Genomic DNA, 18,722 nt, shown 5'->3' with positions numbered 1-18,722 from the left:
CACTGTTGCCAGTTATAAGTTTCAAAAAGTAGACGACTTCGTTTATTTGGGAACCAGCATTAACACCAATAATAATGTCAGCCCTGAAATCCAACGGAGAATCACCCATGCCAACAAGTGCTACTTTGGGCTGAGTAGGCAATTGAGTAGTAAAGTCCTCTCGCGTCGTACAAATATCACACTCTATAAGGCACTCATCATGCCTGGGCTGGTGTATGGCGCGGAGGCATGGACAATGAAAGCATCTGATGAGGCGGCTCTTGGAGTTTTCGAGAGAAAGATTCTGCGCAAGATTTACGGACCTTTACGCATGGGTGATGGCGAATATCGCAAACGATTTAACGATGAGCTGTATGAACTTTATAACGATATAGACATAGTGCAGCGAATTAAAATTCAGCGTCTCCGCTGGCTTGGCCATGTCGTTCGAATGGACAGAAAAGCTCCTGCTCTGAAAATATTTAACGCGGGCCACGATATTGGTAACAGAGGAAGAGGAAGGCCTCCTCTGCGTTGGAAAGACCAGGTGGAGAAGAACTTTGCTTCACTTGGCATTCCCAATTGGCGTCAGCTAGCACGGTCAAAATCGCTAGGCGGTTACTACGCTGGCAGTGCTGGACAGGATACACCTTGATAGGGTGTATAAAATCATAGAGAAGTATCCTGGCCCTGCTTTCGATATTCATGATGCCTTGGCATCATGACAGGGTAAGCAGCAGCCCGTCATTAGCGATGTTTCCCTCCCAGTCATCGAGAGCTGTAGTAGGGTAATAAGCGTTGTATTTTATACAATTACACCAGAGCCGTTAAGTAATGATTATAAATTGTATCGATTACCGGTTTAATTAAATTTTTTTTTCATCTGCTAAATGATTAATTACCATTATTTCCGCTTTTAAATTAATAATCACCGAGTACCATTAAAAATAATAAAATAAATAATCGTATTTTCAGCCAATTGGAAGAAAAAAATCGAAAACACGAATGCGATTAGTTTTACAATAAATTTAATTATTTTTGATCAATTTTGATTATTTATAATTATAAGATAGATGAACCACCATGTTAAACTCGTGGGATTTTCTCATATACCAAAAACATACCTTTGAGTCTGAAAAAAAGGTAGACGGCGCACAATGATATTTGAAACCCATTTTGTGCCCATTATTTAAAAAATTAGTCTATTTACATGAATTTGAGGTTTTTGAAGTCGCTTAATTCGAATCTGAAGGCAAAAAATAATGGCCGATCCAATGTGGCACTTAAAATTTTAAACATAATTATTGTTAAAAATAATAATAAGAATAGCTTAAGTTTATTTTAATTAAAAGTTTTTGGGGTCGCTTAATTCGAATATGAAATCAAAATAGCTAAAACCAAAATGGCTGATCCAAAATGGCGCCTGAAATTAATATAAATGTGTGGAGTTTGAAAAAGATTTAATAAATTCACGTAAAATTGAGTTAGTTTGGTTTTTTAAGTTTCTATTTAAAATTATTAAACTTAAATGCTATTTAATTATAATATAATCATATTTGCATGTATCTTACATGAAATTGATTGAAAAAAATTTATTTAAAAAAATCATATTCAGAAAAACTTTCAATATTTTGTGGTACAAAATCGCGTCTTAAACAAAAGATCGGATTCAATATTGAGTATTATAGTTTTGAAATAAACATACTTTTTTTTGTTAGTGAAACCTGGAGAAAACCACTCATGACATTTTCTTTAAACTGTTTTAATTAAACAATTCACTTAAATACTTCATTAAAAATTAATCAGTTGAACATATTAAACAATTTTTAAATTAAACCTTATATAGAACTGCCCTGTAGAAGAAAGCCCCATTTGACAAAATTAAAATCGAATGGCTTTTGGCATTCTTTTAAACTTTAGCATTACATTTTAACTTTTCAGAGCTCTGCGTCAACTAACACTTTCACACTGATCATACAAACAGGTTCAAAAGGTAGGGACCCAAGAAAATAAAACCCCAAAATCGATACTTTATTTTTGGATTTATGTGCATGAATGGAGGACCAAATATCACTGTGCGGCATCGCTTTCCAATTTTGTATGGGAAACAACAACACCACAGATTTTACGTTTAGAAAATGTCTCAAAATGTAGATGTCTACGCGAACTGTGAACATCCCATATTTCGCTACTTTAAGCATATCATACAATCAGAAAACAAACAAGTATGTTTGTTTACAATGAAATCGAACAAATAATTTAATATAATTAAAGTAATCAAAAATAATCAAAAGTAATCACCAAATTAAATCAGTTATTTATTTTAATTATTTTTTATTATTATTCCGTATTTTTTTAATGAAAAATAATCATGATTGTTTTTTGATTATTTCTAATTATAATTGATTACTAATTCCTCTGTTATAAACACTAATTGACTTAATTATTACGTACCTATATAATGGTTTTGCTGAGTAATCGTAATTCAAAGTTAACAGGTCTGCATCACATTAAAAATCCAGCGGACCAGCTGATGTCGACGCATCTAACCCTGGCAACGCCCCGAGCGGATCAGAGGAAGCGGAGGAATTATACCCAACAGATGTATTCGATACCGCGCCAGAGTCTGAGAGGGATACGTGATCAGTCACTGCTTATAAATAAACTTGCACCATTCCGATGCCACATCAGCCGTTTCACTTCTGCCTCTCGGCAGACAAGCTTATTTTCATCCAAGAACCCTTGCTCGTTACAACCAAAGGTGTTAAATCACAAGCCATTTTATGATGTAGTGTAAAATCCTCTGAACGATTGTAGTTGTGGGCGTTCGAGTTCGAGGTAAAAAAATAAATGTGAAACCGAACTGTTCACTTCGATTGCTTACAATGCTCTCCTTTATTTCATTTTACATAGTTACAATAGGTTGCGTTCTCTTAAGAATTAGTGTTGTAAGAAAAATTGGATAGCTCAACAGAGAAGTATTGCCTATCATGCAACAAAAATTCCCTTGTACCTAACATCCCGGCCACCTTGAAAGCCTCTTTCAAGAGACAGGAAGTAAGGCCAGTTTGTGTTACGGAAATCGGATAAGTCCCTATGGGGTTCGAATGTTGACAACTCTTATTAGTCCATCCTTTCCAGGGAAACACTCAGTCACTCGGCCCATCGCCCATCGTTGAGGAGGTGCATTGTCCTCATGTACAATCAGCAAATCCTTCACTTTCAGGTTAGGACTAGGGTTTGTCCATTTGACACGTTAATATAGTCGAGTGACCAACGATGCCAGAAGCGCTCTTTTATGACTGCAATGCGACGCCACTGTTCCGAGTTGGTTGATTTCTCATCCACTGGAGGGATTTTCTGGGAGTGATTTTAATGAACATCCAATAAGAAGATGGCTTGGGCTTAAAGCCTTAAACTCGTTTGGATCTAATCGCTGCGATGGGCCGCGAGCTAAGAATCTCTTCAATCTCAATAAGCGCTGTATTCAACTCTTCGTAGGAGAGTAGCGTGTTCATTAAGATACGGTAAAGATACTCTTTAGTTGGCTTCACTGCAGCCCTCAAAGACCGCCGAAGTGCGGTGCTCGGGGGTATATAAAACAAAAATTAATAAATTCATGAGAACAAAAACTTATTATAGTTTTTTGGTTTTGCGAATCAAACATAAAATTCCTTAGCTCTTACAATTTAGTGTTGGCTCTAACAAAATTTGTAGCATCATCGCAAAATATGTTACTTGGTAAACCTCGTCGACTAATTACACGCTTTAAAGCGGTAATGAAGACGCCCGCTGTAAGATCGGATACCCCTTCTATGTTCACGGCTTTTGATGATAAGCACACGAACACCGCTACGTACGTTTTATATGGTATTTTGCCACGTATGTATACGTAGATAGGTATTTACCGGAACAAGGAAGTCGACAGCTACATTGGTAAATGGGCGGCACTCAATGAGTCGCTCCTTCGGTGAATTACCCATTGCTGGTTGAAGCAATTTTGGGCGATATCGGACACAATGCACGCATGAGTTGACCACTTGTCGACAAAGATTCGACAGAAATTACGTCGAATAAGCGCTGCAAGCGTTTTAGCACCGGCATGGTAGTTTCTCTGGTGTAAATAGCGAACATAGTTTTGAGTTTGGCTCGGAGCAGCATTGGATGTTTTTGACCCTCTGAAATCTGTGAATTCTTCAGGCGGCCACCGACTTTTGCGTATACAGATTTTTTTAAATTAGTATCTCTTCAGCGAAAAAAAGTGTGCTGAACTATTCAAACAAGGCAGTGTTGAGCATGGAGTTACTGATATGGCCTCTAAGCACTTATTACGTCTCTTGTTTACTTTCTAAACAAATCTAAACATGTATGCAACAATTCGTTGTATTCTTTTATAACTGCTACATTTGTCAATAACATTTTGGACGTAGTTTTCCTTGACAGTGTGCTGAAATGTTGATTTCCTCTTTTCTTTGTCAACATCGGCTTTGTCGACTTCGCCCATAGAACAGGTTGGCCAGTCGCTTTCCGCTCGAGAGAGAAATTCCGGACCTACAAACCAGTTTGAAGTACGAAGTTGAGAAACAGTCCATTCTCGTGAAACGATGTCGGCTGGATTATCTCGGGTTGGGACTAGGGATGCAACATCGCTCTTAAAACATCGATGTTCCCGCATGTTTTACCGATGTTTTAATATCTCATCTACTACACGAAACAAAATGTAGCCTGAAATATTTTTTAAGCTCGAAAGAACTAGATTCACATATCCGGTAAAATCATAACTTTATACAAAACTTTGAAAAATTCGACAAATTTGTTTCTTAATTTTGAACTTTTTTATCTGAATTTTTATAAAAAGCCGCTAAAAAATCGCCTTGATTTTTAACGAATTGGCTTTGCTGACGAGGTTTTGCACATTCTACTATATAAAAGTAAATTTCTTGTAGAATTTAATGCGAAAGACCTTTTGCAAACAAAATTAAAAAAATCACCGCCAGTTATTATAAATTGCACCTTTCATATAAAAAAACGCAAAAGCCGCCAGAGAAAAATCATTAAAAATCAAAGCGATATTTACCCGCTTAAAACTTGAACCATTTTATTAGAATTACATACCCAGAATTTTTTAAAATATTCAGACTAAAAAGTTCAAAATTCAGATGAAAATGTGTTGAATTTTTCTAAGTTCTGGTTACGAAATGAACCATCTTTTTATAAAAAAAATTAACTTAAAAAACGACAAATATTTAACAAAAATCAGCATGCACTCATGTTTAATCGCCAATGTATGTATGTACATATAGATACTTCCTTCAAGCAGCATATTTCAATGGTGACAGGTAACAAGATCCACGGGAATAAGGTCAATTGACTTTATTTCCCACCCTGGTGCGAAATAAAGTCAATTAAAATTATTACCTTTTCAAAAGTGAAATAAAGTCAACAAAAATTTGGAAATAAAGTCATTGACGCTATTTCCTCATTCAAATGGAAATAGCATCAACAATGCTTAAAGTATGTTGATTCATAGAAAAAAATGTTGATCTTACAATAAACATTGCCCCGTAAGTGTTGTTTTTTAATAGATGAAAAAGGTTATTGCCAAATCCTCAGTGTGGTGCTATTAATCCACACACAATCATGAACTACCACCAATTGATATTAATAAAAAATTTAAAATTACGAAAATAGTAAGAACACGATACAAAAACTAAACGCAAAACGCAGCTGGAATACGAGAAATATTTGAAGAAAGAGTGTAGAAATGATCCAGAACTTGGAAAACATGTTTCGTTTCCACAAAAATAAAGCGAACACTATTAAATTGAAGAAACAGTCCATGTCCAAAAACCCCGGAGGAACACTGAAAGAATTCTGTATTTTAAATTAGACTATTTTGAATGAACTTGGAATGTCTAAGGCGGAAAAGAAACCAACCTTTCTGAAAGGAAACAATTATAGAAAAGGAATTTTCTCACACTTTATTCATGTCTCCACCAACAATTTGTGGCGACATCATTTAAAAGCAGCTAAGGAGAACGACGACACTATTTATTAGATGGCACATTCAACAAGCCAATGTGGCAAAATGCGGGTATAAACAATTATTGATTATTTAATATCGGAAACGAGATCATGTAAGTTAATTGATTGGTTTTCAAACACTGAACACAAATTATATGCTTTTTTATTGCAGACAAGTTGTTGCCAAAACACAGCAGAAATCTTCCAATAACTTATAAATATACAAATGTGAAATATCGAGGGCTTAAATTCATTAATACCCTCTATCTGCAATTTGCACAAAAACTAATCGGTAATTTTAGAAACCATCTGGGAGTTATTACCTGTCATCCTTGATATATTACTTCTGATTTCCGGCGTAGCGTGACGTGGCACAGTGGGCCCCCCCCCATACAAATTAGCCGGACAAAAATATTTTATTGGTTCTGATGCTTGGATTTGTCGTAAAAAGAGGTCATAAGGAAATTCACCTTGATCGGGGATCGATTGGATGGCTCCAGATGTCCTTTTAGGAGGGTTTGTAGCAAAAACGGTATATTGAAGATATCTATATATAAATACGCCACAATAAAATTTTGAACCCCTTTTTTGAGGGCATTGTTCGCTCGATTTCAATGAGACATATACCGATTTAAAGGATGTAGCTTCCTCTAATCCAGAAATGTTAATCCCGGTACGTAGGGGGCGTGGCATCTGACATACATATTAAAATGTGAAAAGCGATATATCTCTAATCCCAATTATGCTGGGGAACTGAAACTTGGCACGGATGCATAGATTCCAATTACCCTACTCTCGGCGAAAAATGATAGGTATTGGAGAAGGGGGCGTGGCGCTTCCCATACAAACTGAAATTTTCATATCGCTAATCTCTGGAACCGCTTAAGCTTACGTCCTGAAATTTACCACAGCTACATATGTTGTCAATACCATAGGCTGACTTCCAAAACCTCAATTGCTTTGCATACGTATAAAGTATAATGTTCCAAAACGCATCCGAAAATTTATGGAAACGCATCGCTAGCGCAATCAGCGCATCAGAAACAAAGTTTATGCTTCGTTTGTTATTGGTTACCATTGGTGTTTTAAAAATGGAAAAATCAGAAAAATTGTTCATTGCTATATTGGGTATTTAAAATATGCAATGTACATGGTTGCAATGTGTCGCAACTCTGCATATACAAACAGTTTGAATACCGCAGTATAACAGTTTCCAAACAATGTATTGTAACAATGTATTGTAAGAGTGGTAGATTTTGGAAAATGGGCGTGGCAAAATTCAAAAGTGTTTGAAAAAAGATGTCGTATTTCGACAACTGGGTGATACTAGTATAAATAATTTAACTGGTAGCTATTTTAGAGATATCTTAACCTAATTTAGTATGACAAAAGCTTTTAAATTAATTTTATAGCTTTATACTGCAAAAAGATACTATTTAAAGTTTGAATGTAAAATTGTTTAATATATTCAATTATTTTTTAATGAATATATAACTAATAACTACATATTTGTTTTTTTTTTTTACATTTTTTAGTTATGTCTGCGAAATGTCACTGTCGAAGTCTGAACTTTGATCTGTTTCATCAGTCGCGGAAGTTTTGTCCGCATCCTGGTGACTTTCGAAATCTACATGCGGTTCCTTTAAGAAGCTGATGACTTCGGGCGGCAGAGATCGAAGGTTTTTTAATGGCTTTTGGCAGTATGTATTGATTAACGGATCAGACGTTATCAAAAGCATGTTAAGCAAATCCGTATTCGTGTTGACTCTAGAAGATTTTCGGGTATGCGCCACTCTGAATCGCCTGCCGTCCTTATTGCGCGCTTCCTGAGCTTCTTCAGATAGCTGCCCTATTGGCACGATGCAATTTTTTATAACCTCAGTAGCATGGGATAATATCTTATGAACACTGACTGGCATAGGATACCACTCGTATGCCTTCGTCTGGTTTCTTGGAGGAATTTTTGAAAAGCGTCAATACTAATCTCAAATCCTGATGATAAGCAACTCAAGATTATATAAAAAAATCTCCTTGCAGTGTTGCCATTATTAGTTGTGCCATATCCAGGCTTTACGCCATCAATTATTAAGCCCATTTCACTTTTGAAACGAGATTGAATACATTTTTTGCGAAGTCCTACAGAGTCCTTGTCGGCAGTTTGCCTGATAATATATATTTGGACGTCTAATCTGTAAGCCATCTGTAATGTGTAATTCATAATATGCAAATCATACAGTTTTATAGAAACTGTTTGTATGTATCTCTACTTAAGTGCTCATCACTTCTATATTTGTTATCCAATTTAGATGAGCAGGGTCTTATTGTATTTGTAGAATATTTATCATGCTTTGGCGTCCAAGTATCCGGAAGTTAAAAAGTTCTTTAATGTTGATATTTTTACCGAAAGTATTTATTATATTATTTTTTTTTATTATGCAAAATTTTCGATATATGTATCAATGGTTAGCTCCTAAACTATGAGTCCGGTTGGAAAACATTGTTTACCTAGAAGATATCAAAACTAATGAGTTTCGCTACATTGGCCGTGGGTAACACAGTGCGGCGCCGCGCCATTGCGCTGATACCGAGAGTTTCACAACTCAGTGACGCAATGGCGCCAGCAACACCGGAACACTGACAACACCAGGCGGCCCAAAGTACCAGCAAAGAACACACAAAAGCGAAGTGGAACCTGTAAAATGTGCAGCACAAGGCGAATTTTTAAAATGTGGTGTTGCTAAAATTAGCCGCGGTCCTTCCGAATGTGAAAATTATGTGTTTGTTGTATTTTTGGGTTTTGAACTTGGGTATACTTGAGTTGTTTTTGCCCAACCGATACCACCTTGTATTAATTCACCTAAGTTCAACACCGGAACACTGGCAACACCGGGTGTCGCAAAGAACACCCGAAATAGAAGTGTCTCTTGTAAAATGTGCAGCACAAGGCGAATTTATACAAGGTGGTGTTGTTAGAATTCGTTGCGGTCCTTCTGAATGTGAAAATGATGGGTTTGTTGTATTTTTGGGTTTTGAACTTGGGTATACTTGAATTTTTTCTCAACCGATATCACCTTGTATTAATTCACTTTGGTGCAGCGTGCAGCAATAAAGGAAATGAGCTTTAGCCTGAAGTGGCGCAATTGCGCCAACACGCTGTGCTGATTCCAACAGTGGCGCTGGAGTTAGTGTGTCAGCGCCAAAAAATTTGCGCCCTTACCTACATTAAACAGAAATTTGAGATTGGCCAGCTATATAAAAAAAAATGTAATTTTTGTATGGGTCCTTCCAAAGGAGAGGATATAGGGATATGCTCCCAGGAAAATATTGTTGGGGAAGGAAAAATAATGGGGGTATATGGTACATTTGATCCCTTTTGGGTAGGTATGCCAATTTTTTCGTATTTCATTATTGTGGAGTTTAACATTGTTGCAAGGTCGTGCAAGGTCTGGCTTAAATAGTATCTAAAAGAATATATCATGAAGAGCTTCACAAAAAAATTTTAAGAAAAATACATGACCATACAGTGTTTAGATTGTCCAAAAAAGTTCGACTTTGTTGATAATTGTTGACGGAAAAACGCCTAATTTTGACACATTACTCTAGCTACGTCCCTCATCATATATTAATGGTTTTTATTTCATAAAAAATAGCATCGTTTTCTATGCCAAAAGCATTTTTCCAGCGTCTTGGTGCACCACTGTGATGAACAAAATACCACTTTTTAAGCATGTCTATTTGATTTTTGTACTTTTCAAAAAACAAAGTTACAAAACTTCAAATTTGGCCTACACAAAAAAATAACAAAGTGGGCTTTCAAACACCCAAGGATAATATATTTCTTAACAAGTTGGAATTATCAGAACATCAAAATTTCATTTTGATTTTTTTCCGGCTAAACTCGTCATATGGCCCATAGTGCGTGGGGGTGGCGCGTCGGTCGCACGCGGACGCGGGCCGCCGCGAACCTAAGCAAATTTAATGTTTGAAAGAGCAATAATGTCAATGGATTTTATTTCGCTTTTGGAAAGGTATGCCAAGGATGGCCATGACCATCGATAGTTTTCCAGCTCTAGCGAACACTCTTAATGCATATTTAAGTTGCGTTCGCTAATCCATTCGCTTCACTAAACCGTTAGCTTCGTCAAATTCATTCGCTTCGCAAGTGATAATACCGCCCTATATTTGCTTGTTTGAGTTTAATTGAATTAGTAGAGGTGATTGGCAATTTTCTTTATATGTTCTCCAATTAAATATAAAATATATACTTATATAAGGTTTATTAAGCCAAAATTTGATTTAATGGTATATCTTCAAATATATTTTACTTTTGGAAATTACTTGTTCACAAAAATAAGGAACTATTTTATTACAACGCTTTTATCAACTTGCAATATTGTGCGTCCAGAAACTTTCAATGTTGTGGATCCAGAAACTTTCAATGTTGTGTGTCCGACACCAAAGCAAAGCTTTGAAAAGTTCCTATAAAAAAGCATAGTGCATAGGGCGACAGCTGTAGTGAATAGGGCGAGGTAGATGACATCTAGATGTCGCCCTATGTACTACGTTTGCTACAGCGGAAATAGACGACACGCCATTTCTTTAAATAAAATTAATTGGTGCTCGTTTGTATGTACATACATATGTAAATGCATGTGTGTGCACCTTTCTATTAATATCGTTGAATTATTTTAATATCTATTGCAAAATTTTATTCAGACAGGACTAAAAAGTAGAAAATAAATAATATAAAAAAAACTTTTTAATATACAACGCTTTTATAAATGGACTAAAAAGTAGAAAATAATATTTCTCAGTCCCATAGAATTTGTTTTGATAACTTTTGATTTTGAAATTTTAGCAAAAGTCATTATAAACAATCTATGAAATTGAAAATGAAAAACGTGGAGCGCATGCAATACAAAGCATTCGATTTAATTGACAATAGTCAAACTACATAACGTAGACCTAAAATTTCTACAGCGAAAGTAGAACTTTGAAATCGATTTTAAGCGGTCGTTATTCATATACCCACATACATACATACATATATTACTTTTCATATCAATTCAAGTGTATTACATGCGCCCCACGCTTTTCATTTTCAATTTCATAGATTGTTTATAATGACTTTTGCTAAAATTTCAAAATCAAAAGTTATCAAAACAAATTCTATGGGACTGAGAAATATTATTTTCTACTTTTTAGTCCATTTATAAAAGCGTTGTATATTAAAAAGTTTTTTTTTTATTATTTATTTCAAACTAGATTTGCAATATAATTCATGACTTATTGCGCATGTTTATGCACATGTACATATTTTAATTAACTTTACAGCTTAATCTCTGAACATCATACTAATATTTATATTTGTGTGACGTGACTTGAAACTTACTTACATTTTTAATTAAATTCATTAAAAGGTAGGTTATGAGACTTTTTGAATGCGGTTTTTGTGAACCGTTTTTAATTTATTTTTGGTTTTGTCGAAAACCGTAACATTTGCACCGTCTGCTTTTTGTACAACGTGTGTCCCTTGATATATACTTTCATGTTCGACTCTGGGCTCTTTTTGTATTAGCATTAGATCATGTTCTTAAATTTGTACTGGACGAGAGTGTCTATCGTACAAATCTTTACTACGGGCTTTATGTTCATTAACTAATTCTTTGGCTATTGCATGTGATTTTTGCATACGGTATTTAANCTAGATCATGTTCTTAAATTTGTACTGGACGAGAGTGTCTATCGTACAAATCTTTACTACGGGCTTTATGTTCATTAACTAACTCTTTGGCTATTGCATGTGATTTTTGCATACGGTATTTAACCTCTTTCGCATAGTTTCCAATGCGATATACCGTGTCTTTTCGTTTCACAATTCGTGCGGTAAAATTGCTTTTTTGCCGAAAACTAGTTCGAAAGGAGTAAATTGGTTATCAAATACAGTATTAGGCGTTGTATTATGTAAAAATTTGAAATATTTCAAATAAGTGTCCCAGTCAGAAAATGTTTCGCAAAATAAGCGCGCTAATATTCGTTAAAAACTCCTTGGTTGTGTTAAATCGTTCCCACGGTTTCGTGAGGATGTGCTGTTGAAAAGTTGTGTTTTATATTTAAAAGTTTAGTAAGTTCTGAAAAATTGCATTCTTATATTCAGTTCCTAAATCAATCCTAATAGAATTCATTGGGCCATATATTAATATGTAGCCTTCAAAAGTAGCTGAAGCCACAGTTTTGGCACTTTTGTCTGGTATCGCGATAGTTACTAAGTATTTTGTGAGATCGCAGATTATAGTGACCATATCGTGTATCTGGCAAAGGGCCTATTGTGTTAATAATTACTTCTTCAAAAGATTTACTAGGCGTTGGTGTTAAAACCAGATTTTCTCTGTTTTTAGGTTAAACGTTTTTCAGTATACATTTCTCACAACTTTTTACGAATTTTGATATATCACGGCTCATGTTTTTCCAGAAGTTCTTAGCACGAATTTTCGCACACAGTCTTTTGAGTCCGCAATGTCCTCCACTTACTGGGTCTGTTGCGGCAGTTGCCGAAATTATTGAAATTATTCCAGTGAAATATAAAACGTCTGTTTGCAATGAATATAACAAAATCAATGAAAATATTCTCTTTATTTCATATGACAATCAACGACAATCGTTCAATCGCATAGCACACTAGTAACATATTTACCAAGTAACATATCGCACATATTCAACATCCACCCCCGCTTCCCCCCTCCGAAAAGAGGAGAGCTAACAAACAAAACATCTGGTCCACATTTGTGCGAGGGAGAAGGGAAAACCTTTCAGTGGGACTGGATACTTATTTGTGTTCACCCGGAAGCACACACAACTTCTGAATTGGGCGATCCTTCATGCCTGTAGAAGTTTTAACGCTAACGTTTCTCACTAGCCCATCTGCCCCTGGGAAGACTTTCTCGACTCGCCCTACCGGCCAAACTGCAGGAGGACGATTTTCCTCTAATACAAGCACCATGTCTCCAGGTTTGATGTTTTTACGCGGGTGATACCATTTCGACCGTTTCTGCAAAGAAGTAAGAAATCCGTCCTTCCAGCGTAGCCAGAACAATTTCGTAAATTTTTGTTGTTGCCCCCATAGTGTGAGATGGTTATCGTTGCAACCCGACAAATCTTCTGATGGTGGATGATGCATCAATGGTCGCCCAACCAGAAAATGGCCAGGTGTCAAAATTTCCAAATCATCGTGGCCATCAGTTAAACGCGATAAGGGACGCGAGTTTAAACAGCATTCGATTTGAGTAAGAATTGTATAAAACTGATTGACTGACAATATGCGCCGGCCTATGACTCTCCGTAGGTGGTATTTCATAGATTTAACCCCGCCCTTCCATAACCCACCTTGGTGCGGCGCAGCTGGGGAGTTAAACTACCAGGTAGTTCCCAAATTAGGTAGCTCAGCAAGTTAGCTAGCTCAGGAAACCTTTTCTTCCATTCCTGACGCACTCGCTGAAACTTCTTATTGGAGCCGACGAAGTTCGTCCCATTGTCACTGCGAAGATTACTACAGTGCCCACGACGGCTTACAAATCTTGTGAACACTTCTAAGAGCGCGACATCTAAATGCACGGCACGTGTAGACATGCATACAAAAACCACTACCCAGCATTTAATAGTTGCTGGCGGCCTGTAGGATCTTGCTGAACTCTTCCGTAAATTCACCGATGGAGCCGGTGCCTTCCGAACTTCAAAAGGACCTGCGAAGTCGACTCCCGATACAGAAAATGGAAATGTTCGTTCGGTCCTATCAGCTGGCATTGAACCCATCATTTACTGGGTCATATCCTTTCTAAATCGAACACATATGACACAGTTACTGATGACCTTTTTGACCGCAACCCGGAGAGTAGGAATCCAGAACGTCAGACGTATAATTGCAATAGTTAATTGGGCGCCACCGTGCATGGCGCGAGCATGAGCATCAGCAATTATCAGCTTGGCGAATGTTGACATTGGGTGCAGGATCACTTGGTGCTTTGCTGCTAAAGGAAGGCTCGATTTACTCAACCGCCCTCCTACCTGTAACACACCTTCTTTATCTATGAACGGACATAATTGTAGCAACCTCAATTTATTTGAAACTACTCTTTTCTCCAAAAGGGCCTTCCGCTCCAGTAAAAAGAACTCCAATTGTGACTGCATTGACCAATATTTGGTGGATTTTTCACGCTCCGATGGTGATGCGGGAGCAACTTCTTGAAAAGCAGCTGGATGCTTCGCTAATTTGCGGCCTCTACTTTTTGTAACTTCTCCGAAACGAAACACAAAGGCGGTTGTTCTAAGAAGTTTGTTCAATGTGGAACATCTTTCTATCAATGGTTCATCATACCCAACCGTTAACATTGTCTTAGGCACTACGGAATTGCTGTTAATATGCGCATTGTAAACAATCACCTTAGATTCAGCCTCGTCTACGCTCAAGTCATTAGGGGAAAGATTAAGGCGAAAACAGCTTTGCTAAGAATTAACCTCCTTACCAAGCCACAGAGGCCCACTCCACCATAATTGGCAGCCTTTTAAATGCGTGGCCCTGCAGCCTCTTGACAATAAATCAGCCGGATTTTGATCTCCGGGCACATGACACCATTCGTCGATTTGCTACAAATGGCTTCAGCGCCTTGTGGTTTTTCTGAGCCAATATAGAACGATAGTGAAGTCGGTCCAATAATAAATACCTACCTCGGGTAGTTTACAAGCCTTACAAATAAATTTGCATAAGTTGATACTCATCACCGCTGCCATTATTTCTAAACGGGGGATAGACTGCAGCTTAGTTGGCACAACCTTATTACGTGAAGTAATGAGACGTACAATCACCGTCCCATCATCCTGAATCGACCGAAGGTAGGCGTAGGTTCCGTATGCCAACTTAGATGCATCCGAAAAAAGATGCTGTGTAATAAAAAACGTGAGCTCAGCTTAATCGCACATCCAATTTATTAAAAGTCCAAGTTGAGAAGGAGGAAATCAGAAAAATTACAGATCATTTTACTCCGAATAGAAATAATAGAGAAAAGCAAAAAGTAAATTACAGGGTGATTCAAATGGCGCAGTTTTAGTTAAAGTAGAATATTAGATATCCTCCCCGGTTGGAACGTTAGTTTCAATATCATTCTCCATAACGCACAGCTTTTGCACGGCCCTGGTGCAAAACCCGTGCGCGGTTGCAAGTGTTACGATTCGTACGGCTCCGTCGGTGACCTGGTGGACCTCAGTAATGCGTCCCAGCCTCCAATGCGTAGGTGGTAGACTTTCTTGGCGTACTACCACGATGTCACCCACCTTTACGTTAGGAACACGTCGTTGCCACTTGGTCCTAGTCTGCAAGGTTGCCAAGTACTCCTCATTCCATCGTTGCCAAAAGAGCTGGTGCATCTGCCGTAACCATTGCCAATGCTTCACTCGATTGGCGGGAATCTCCGAAACGTCTGGCTCTGGGATGGCTAGAATCGGAGACCCTATTAAAAAATCTGCGGGAGTTAGTGCATACCTGTCGTCAGGGTCATCGTGCAACGGTGCGAGTGGCCGAGAATTCAAACAAGCCTCGAATGGAGTTTGTAGCTGGGAGTACCACAAGGCTAAGTGCCGCTTTGCAGATTTTACTGCTGTTTCCCACAACCCCCCTTGGTGGGGGGCGCTCGGCGTGATGAAGTGCCATCGGTTCCCCAAGTCAGCGAGGGACTGGATATTTTGATCGTGGTGCCAGGCAGCCAAATCCTCCTTCAGAACGCGGTTAGCTCCTACGAACGCAGTACCGTTGTCGCTGAACAAGTTCCTGCAGGGACCTCGCCGGCTAATAAACCGAGTGAACACGTCTAAAAAAGCCTGCGTAGAAAGATCATCAGCCACCTCAATGTGGACAGCTTTCGTCGCCATACAAATAAAAATAGCTAAGTATGTTTTTACCGTAGTCCGTGATCTTTTGGATCCAATACGCAAGTTGAACGGACCGCAGTAATCAACTCCGGACGCGATGAAGGGTCGAACCGCATTGACACGATGTCGAGGTAGCGGAGCCATTTGTTGCGTTAAGACAGCACCTCGGTTCCGACGACAAACGACACATTTGAGAATCCGGCTACGCACCGCTACTATCCCGTGTATAATCCAAAAGCGACAGCGAAGAGTTTGAAGAGTCAGCTGGGTTCCGCCATGAAGAGTCTCTATATGTGCCTGTCTAATGAGCAGGCGGACTAGTCCCGTCGACTTCGGAAGAATGATTGGGTGCCTATGGGTCTCTATTAATGTAGATTTAGTAATGCGACCTCCAACCCGTAATAAGCTATGATCATCCAGATAAGGGTTTAACGGAAGTAGACTACTCGAAGTTGCTAACGCTAACCCACCCTGCAGACACCTAATGTCCTTCAGAAAAGCATTCCCTTGATCGATCCTCACAAGCCACTCTAATGCCTCCCCGATCTCCTGTGCGTCTATTGTGGGATGCCGAAAGCCACGGCTTCTCGGAAGCCACCTCAGTATTAAAGCTATGGTATGCAGAAGTTTCTTCAGCGAGCTGAATCGATCCGTAAGCGGAATAATTTCTCCATCTAAACGTCGCGTTGTCAAAGTTGGGTGAGTGGCTGTGACGGTTAAACACTGTACCCTCCTTTCACTATTTATTATAGCTTCATCTTCATTATGTAGTTTAGGTTCGAAAGGGGGTCCTACCTTATCGTCGCGTAGCCAGCTGGGACCACTCCACCATAAATGGTGCTTTAAAAGTTCTGAAGCCGGTACACCCCGACTGGCGCAGTCGGCTGGATTTTGCGATGAACGTACATAATGCCATTCATCCTTCAAAGTCAACTCTTGTATCTGCCGAACTCTGTTGGATACATATGGTTTCAGCGTGTCTGGGTGCTTTCGCAGCCAACAGAGGGTGATAGTCGAGTCAGACCACAAATAGGCAACTTGGTTGACCAATCCTAATGCCTCTCTGACGTTTCGAAGAGTTTCGGATAATAAGAGTGCCGCGCACAGCTCCAAACGAGGTATTGTGGCTCCCTTTAGAGATGCTACCTTAGTCCTTGCAGTTATTAAAGACACGTGAACGTTTCCCTGGAGATCGGTTGTCTTAGCGTACATCACAGAAGCATATGCCCTTTGACTGGCATCACAAAACCCATAGAGCGTGGTGGCCGACTCCTCTTTTATCCCAAGCCAACGAGGTATCCGCAACATATTGAGAGCATTGAGGTCATTGCGAAATTTAAGCCAAGTTTCCCGCAATTTAGTTGTCAGGGTAGTATCCCAATCAATACCTGCGGACCAAAGAGTTTGAACCGACAACCGCGACCGGTGACAAGAATCCCGTTGGGTCAAACAGCTTCGCCACCTCGCTGAGTACACTGCGCTTGGTGCATATGCCGTCGGGCTGCTTAAGTTCCACATTGAATAGCAAGTTGTCGTCGACCGGACTCCAGCGCAGACCCAAAACTGAGGTCAAGGCTGCATCAATACTGTATTCTGTAGGCGATGAGTCTCTACCCATCTGAGTTAAGACAGTGGCGCTATTTGAATTCCACTTCCGCAGCTTAAAACATCCAGCTGTCAATATGTTATCGATATTGGATGCCAAAGTGATAGCACCTTCGAAGGTGCTGCAACTGACAAGGAAATCATCCACGTAGAATGACGAGAGAATGGTGTTCCGCGCCATAATGCCCATATTGCGATCGTGAATCTTGTCAAAATTGTCGTACGCACACTGATGCATAGCTCTTACCGCATTATGAGGACTGCACGCCATGCCATACGTGACAGTAGACAGTCGGTAAGTAATTACTTCCTCTGAAAGTCTCTATCTTGCGGTGCCACGAGTACCTGGCGAAACATTTTCTCCACATCGGCGGTGATAGCGACCGCATAACGTCGAAAACGGAGTATAATGTTGATTAACGAATCTTGAATGGGAGAGCCAACGAGCTGTAAATCGTTGAGTGAGAGCCCGTTCGAAGTAGGAGCGGACGCGTTAAATACCACGCGGAATATTCCCACCACAGCATGGTGCGGAATATAATAGCATCCNTATCCGCAACATATTGAGAGCATTGAGGTCATTGCGAAATTTAAGCCAAGTTTCCCGCAATTCAGTTGTCAGGGTAGTATCCCAATCAATACCTGCGGACCAAAGAGTTTGAATAAATATCTTACCGACAACCACGACCGGTGACAAGAATCCCGTTGGGTCAAACAGCTTCGCCACCTCGCTGAGTACACTGCGCTTGGTGCATATGCCGTCGGGCTGCTTAAGTTCTACATTGAATAGCAAGTTGTCGTCGACCGGACTCCAGCGCAGACCCAAAACTGACGTCAAGGCTGCATCAATACTGTACTCTGTAGGCGATGAGTCTCTACCCATCTGAGTTAAGACAGTGGCGCTATTTGAATTCCACTTCCGCAGCTTAAAACATCCAGCTGTCAATATGTTATCGATATTGGATGCCAAAGTGATAGCACCTTCGACGGTGCTGCAACTGCCAAGGAAATCATCCACGTAGAATGACGAGAGAATGGTGTCCCGCGCCATAATGCCCATATTGCGATCGTGAATCTTGTCAAAATTGTCGTACGCACACTGATGCATAGCTCTTACCGCATTATGAGGACTGCACGCCATGCCATACGTGACAGTAGACAGTCGGTAAGTAATTACTTCCTCTGAAGGAGATTCA

The sequence above is a fragment of the Rhagoletis zephyria genome, unplaced genomic scaffold (genome assembly GCF_001687245.7).
Source record: "Rhagoletis zephyria isolate East Lansing unplaced genomic scaffold, Rhagoletis_zephyria_1.1 Rzeph_scaffold_00448, whole genome shotgun sequence".
Taxonomy (NCBI): Eukaryota; Metazoa; Arthropoda; class Insecta; order Diptera; family Tephritidae; genus Rhagoletis; species Rhagoletis zephyria.
Note: the sequence above shows the minus strand (reverse complement) of the source record.